Source organism: Sorex fumeus, unplaced genomic scaffold (genome assembly GCF_029834395.1).
Source record: "Sorex fumeus unplaced genomic scaffold, SorFum_2.1 ptg000047l, whole genome shotgun sequence".
NCBI lineage: Eukaryota > Metazoa > Chordata > Mammalia > Eulipotyphla > Soricidae > Sorex > Sorex fumeus.
The window spans coordinates 56858206-56864515 of record NW_026606104.1 but is presented as its reverse complement, the minus strand read 5'-3'; the positions used below and the strand labels follow the sequence as shown (position 1 = coordinate 56864515).

Here is a 6310-nt window from a genome sequence, read left to right as displayed (position 1 = left end):
TGACTCTTACATATGGTAGAGTCAGTCCTAGAGATAGTTCAACCGTGTGTCCCAGGAGGAGGGCCCAATGAATTTAGACATATTAGTCCAACGATTGTGGATTCTCTTCCAAGGGAAAATAGTTAAATAGTTATGGAGAATAAATAGGACTTTATACATTTCAAAAATGTTCTCCATTAATTTTTCTTCATACTGCTACCTCCTATGGCTTGTCTGTCGACACATGCTAGCTAGTGAAAAAGAAATGAGCAAGGAACCAATTAACATAAACTGATAAGGTCAGAGATAAGATATAACAAATCATACCTATTTAGAGGCCTCATGGTGTGTTTCTGTATTTTATGTTGCCTACATCTTCTAGACATATCTTGCAAGCCAAAATTCTTGGTCATATAAAGAACTATGAATGTGAAGGACAAGTAGCTTCCCCTGAATGAGATAGAATCAATTTTTACTTAAAAATTATATTCTTTATAAAGGTATAGGATTTCTGTATTGTACAGAATACAGAATTCTGTACTGTACAAAGCTAATTTGGGGACCCTGGAAGATGGCTCAGTGGTTAATGCACCCATCAAGCAAGAATGAGGCCACCATTTAAACTCCAGGGCCATTGCTTGAGCTGAGTTAATGTTGAGAGTCTAACTTTTTTGATCGCCATCAAGGGTTTGAAGGAAGACTAACTTAATGCTGAGTATAAGTTGCATGACTTGGAATACACCATTTAACTTAATAATTTGAGTGACTCGCCCACGAACTGCATCTGGCACCGTATAAGCTCATTAACAGTCATGACACAGAGACTCACAAATAAATCTCGGCAGAGAGCCACAAGCTGCAGAGATACCTCCAGATCCCTCGCCAGGTTTAGTCTCATCTAGAGAGCCCCATAGTGGGGGGAGATGAGCCACCTCAATACCTCAACAGAGCCCCGGCAGCCGGAGCCCTCAAGAACCCAATCATTTCCATGCTCACTGTCAATCTCCATATGCTTGAAAAGAGCCTCACACATGAGAAAGAATCTGCTGCAAAACCCAGGTATGCAAGATTTGTGACTGAAATCAACAGGCTGTCATGGAGTTGGGAATGAGTGACCTCCCCCAGTCTCCCTGTGCTTCTAGGAGTCTGGCAGTCATGCCCACAAACTGCCTCTGGGACCATATAACTCATTAATGGCCACAGAGACTCACAGATACATCTCTAGAGAGAGCCACAAGCTGCAGAGATGCCTCCAGACCCCAAAGTTCCCATCCAGTTAAAAATTTAACTCCAGCTGTATCACCCTATTTAAAATTTTAGAATTCCTGGAATGCTCCTGGGGCTGGACCGATAGCACAGCAGTAGGGCGTTTGCCTTGCACGCAGCCAACATGGCCGACCCGAGTTCGATTCCTCAGCCCCTCTCGGAGAGCCCGGCAAGCTACCGAGAGTATCTCGCCCGCACGGCAGAGCCTGGCAAGCTCCCCGTGACGTATTCGATATGCCAGACACAGTAACAACAAAGTCTCCAATGGAGACGTTACTGGGCCCGCTCGAGCAAATCGATGATCAACGGGAGGGCCTAGAATTCCTGGATGCGACATCTCATACTTTACACCACTGATGTACCAAGAGTAGCACACCACATTTGATGGGGTGTAAAGTAGAAGACAACCAATCTCGATCAAAAAAATATTATCACACAAGGTTCAACCTGTAACCACCTGTAGTAATCTCTTATAAGGTAAAGGTAAAGACCCTCCCGTTGATCGTCGATTTGCTCGAGCGGGCCCAGTAACGTCTCCATTGGAGACTTTGTTGTTACTGTGTCTGGCATATTGAATACTCTCGGTAGCTTGCCGGGCTCTCCGAGAGGGGCGGAGGAATCGAACTCCCGTCGGCCATGTTGGCCGCTTGTAAGGCAAACGCCCTACCCGCTGTGCTATCGCTCCAGCCAAATTTCCAAGTCACCTCCCCGTCGGGGAATCGAACCCCGGTCTCCCGCGTGACAGGCGGGGATACTCACCACTATACTAACGAGGACGGCTTATACAAGAGCTTAATGTATCCAGTGTGAGAGACAACAATCTTCACATACTTTCCTCTAAGGAAATTTTTAGGGATCATTTTTAGCAGAGTATTCATAACAATCAATGCAAAATAAATTATTTAGGATCTGCCTTTGGGGCAGGTTTGAGTGGTGGTGAGAAAATTTGAAATAATGGTAGTGGGCAGGTGTAATGGTGGTGGGATTGGTGTTGGAGTATTGAATGTAATAAATTATTGGAACAGCTCTATGAAAATAAAAATTTAAAAATCTGCACAATAAAAATATTTCTATGAAAAAACTCGAGTGATTTAGTTACATATGGTTGTTCGTAGAAGAACATAATTCAAGAACTTAAATATAAAAGAGGCTTATTTCTTGCTCTTAATAGAGTAGTGTAGAGATAGGCAGTGCAGAATGGCATGGTAGCTCCTTCATCATTGAGTTTCCAGATTCTTCCTTTCTCACCTTTAATCCAGAGTTTAGTGTATTTCACTCATAGTCTGATATAGTTTTGGAAGGTCTCATCACCCTCATTTGCTTTCCAAGCAACAGGAAGAAGACAAAAGAGGCAACTGAAGCATTCTAGGAAACTCCATTCGGTAATTTCTGTTCACATCTAATTGCTGTGCCTATCTACAAGGGAAATGGAAAATGATGTGGCTTTTTAAAAAAAAAATCTGGACACAATGTTCAGAACTGGAAGAAGAGAAACACGTTGGATTCTGTGGCAGAGATATCGAAACAATCCGCGATAACCACGATCTCCTTCTTTTAGTAATAGACTCACCAGCAAATCCATCCACCTCAGTTTTAACCTTGACATGTAGTCACGGTCACGGTCCTCCTGTTGTTCATCGATTTGCTCAAGCGGGCCCAGTATTGTCTCCATCGTGAGACTTCTTGTTACTGTGTTTGGCATATGGAATACGTCACGGGGAGCTTGCCAGGCTCTGCCAGGCGGGCGAGATACTCTTGGTAGCTGGCCGGGCTCTCCGAGAGGGGCAGAGGAATCGAACTTGGGTCGTCCGTGTTGGCTGCATGCAAGGCAAACGCCCTACCGCTGCGCTTAGACAACATTTTCCAGCCTTTCTTGTGATTAGGTATAGCCATATGATATTGTGCTTCCCAGGTAAAGGGAGTGTTTTTGTGCAATATCTTTAAGAACGGATATTGTCAATCATCCTCTCTCTTTCTCCTTTACCCAAAATGGGACATGCACACGTAATGGTGAGTCAACTTTTACCATATAGAGAATAACACCCCAGACAATGGTGGGGAAATGAGGCAGAGACACCAAGGTCCCAAGCTAACTGAGGCACATCCTCCTGTAAGACACATCCATATGTCTCATGTAAGTGAAATGAACCTACATTTGTTCAAGGCACTGTGTTTCAGTATTTCTGCTATGGAAACTTAGCCTGTATCCTAAAATAGGCACCTTATCCTAAAATAGGTATCCTAATTAATTTGTCTGTAAATATCGATGGAATTTTGTACTGCACTGGGTTATTGCAAGGATAAAATATGATTTTAAAAAGGTACCTAGGCTCCAGATATCATGTGTAAAAGCCATTAGCACAGGTTTCACCAAAGGGTTCTGGGAGCCTGATTAAAATTCTTGAGGAATTAGGCAGCATAATCTCCCCACCTTCCAGTGATGGAGGACTATTATGTCTGACTGGAGCTTGACTTAGCAACAAAAGCATAAGAACAATAATTGTCCTGAAATGTAAGTAGCTGGTTAAAATATGTAGGAAAACCTCCTGGTGCCTTTGCCTTTTGAATTTTTTGGATGGATTCCTGCCAGAGCTGAGCATGGGGAGGCTCAGAGCACAGGGGGCAGGTCTCAGGAGTAGGGAGCAGAGTGGTGCGCAGCAGTGGGGCCCAACTTCCATCACTTTCTAGGCTTCCACATGGAAAGGTGGGGTTAGGGATGATCACATACCCACACAGGGTACCTCCAGGGCTATGCTGGGGGAACAGGCAGTAGGGAGTATGAATTCTTGTACGATAAGACCCTTTTGTCCTTCCTCAGGTGGCTTAGGTTTGTCAGGTCACACATCTAAGGACACTGAACTTGTATTGTAAGCAATGTCCTTTCTGTGTGGACACAGGAAGACAGTTAATATTATGCTTTGTAACTTGGGAGTTGATTGACTCTGAATAATATTTACTCCTGGGCATCTGATTTCTTGGCTCAGTTGCCCTTAGTTCCTAGCACCCCAAAAGCAGGGTCCCGAGAGGGACTGAATGGACCCAGGGCAAGCAGTGAGCTACCCTGGCATCGAAATGGACCAGGCCAAAGAGCCACGATACTCAACTATAAGTTGAGGGCATGATCATGGACAAATGCTGTCATGATCCAAAAGTAAGTAACGACGAGACTAGGACCCTGCTGGAGCTAGGAAGATTAACCTGGCCTGAGAACTGCAGAATGTATAGTGAGATGTTCTCAGGAAGAACCAAACTAAGTTTATATCTCTTACTGTGCTCATACAGAATGACATCGCTAGAAATATTAGAAGTAGATTTATTACAACTATTTAAGTAGATTACTAACTGAGGGGAGAACACACCCTTGTTGGGATCCCACCCTTGGGCGGATCTCCTAGTAATCTGAAGTAATCTCTGTAGATGAGATTTTATCCTTGAGTTAATCTCCTGGAGGAGTGGTCTTACCTCTCTTTGTTGATTCGTCAGTATTCAACCCACCTTTATGTCACCGCCTTATGTGACTGCTATATAAACTAAGACGTAAGCTCAGAAAAGAGAGTCAGAAGCGAGAGAGCTCGGGCTCCAGAGATCCAGAGTCAGAGCCAGAAGGAGAGAGGTTCCAGATTGGGGCCCAGGAGAGAAGGAGGCAGAGAAAGACAGGAGTGAAGAGGATTAGAATAAACTACTATTGATATAGACCGGCCTGGCCCTCGTTTCTTCTTCCGTCTGCCCTTGGCCAACAGCCGTTCTGATCCAGGCCACACACAGTGGCTCAAAGCACCGAACGCAGGCGGTGAGACAGTGCCATCCAGTGAGCCCGTGAACACACAACCTTCGGCGTGATAAGATTTTACAAATTCTGAATTGACCAAATTCATCTCATAGGGAAAGAAATACAACTACAAAAAAAATTCTCTGCTATTAGTTTTGTTCTATGATTGAATTAGTTGTAGAAAATCATGAACATTTTTACTTTTGCACATCTGAATCGAAGTGAGCCTCTTTCCCTTCCCTTCCCTCCCCACCCCTCCCCTTCTTCCTTCCTTCCTTCCTTCCTTCCTTCCTTCCTTCCTTCCTTCCTTCCTTCTTTGTTTCTTGTTTTTGTTGACATATTCAGTGATACTTGGGTTTACTCCTGGCTCTGCATTCAGGAATCACTTCCGGTGGTGCTCAGGGAACCGTATAGGATGCCAGATACTGAACCCGAGTTGGCCCTGTGCGTAGTAAGTGCCTTACCCACTATGCTATCACTCCGGTCCTGAGTGAACCACTTTCTATCTTACTATATGACTGAAGGTCTGTGAAAACAAACAAAACAAAACAAAACAAAACAAAACCTGCACAAATATAGGTGGGTTTCATTTATGAACATAGATTTCAAAATCTTAAGTAAAACTTTGGCATATCTAGTCCATTAGGATAGTAAAGTACAGAACATTCCAGTAGCTTTTATCCCACAGAGCAAGTGTAATAGAATTTTAAATTGGAAGCTACAGCCAGAAAGCTGAAGTCAGTAGATATTAGATTACAAAGTTGTCCCCAGACCATCTTGAAGAATTTCAGAGTAAATAAGCAGAAACTATTGTACAATTCTCAATTCCCTTGACCTCAGAGTCAGTAAATGGAGATGCAGTGAAGGGGCCTTTTCTGGAAAGAGTTTTGCCCGTAGATGTTTCTCAGTGAGCAGGGGCAGGATGCTTCCTCATTTTCCTCAAACCATGGAGAGAGCCATTTTCAACAGGACTATGTCACCTGCAATATGTCAGTACTCCAGGTAGCAGACTAGTATTTTATAAGAATATTTATAATTGGCAGAGTCTCCTGCCCCCGCGCCTGGCTGTCCTCGCCGGGGCCCCTTGGAGGGGAGTGGGTTGAGTTTTCCTCCCCGCCCTGACCAGGGCTCCGGCAGCCAAAGACCTCCAGAACCAGCCACCACCATGCTGAGACCACTCTCCGCACACATGAAGGTACCGGCAGAGGAACAAAGCCACGTGGGTCCTGGGGCTGAGATCTCCAAGCCTACTCGTATCGAGGCTGAGCATCCTCCACCCAGATCCTCCAAATTCCA

General features: G+C 44.5%; 1 non-coding gene across 1 annotated transcript; it reads right to left on the bottom strand.

Moving 5' to 3' along the window:
- Positions 1–1949: 1949 nt before the first annotated feature.
- Positions 1950–2021, bottom strand: TRNAD-GUC (transfer RNA aspartic acid (anticodon GUC)). The gene has a single exon. It is a non-coding gene; the product is annotated as a tRNA-Asp (tRNA).
- Positions 2022–6310: the final 4289 nt, after the last annotated feature.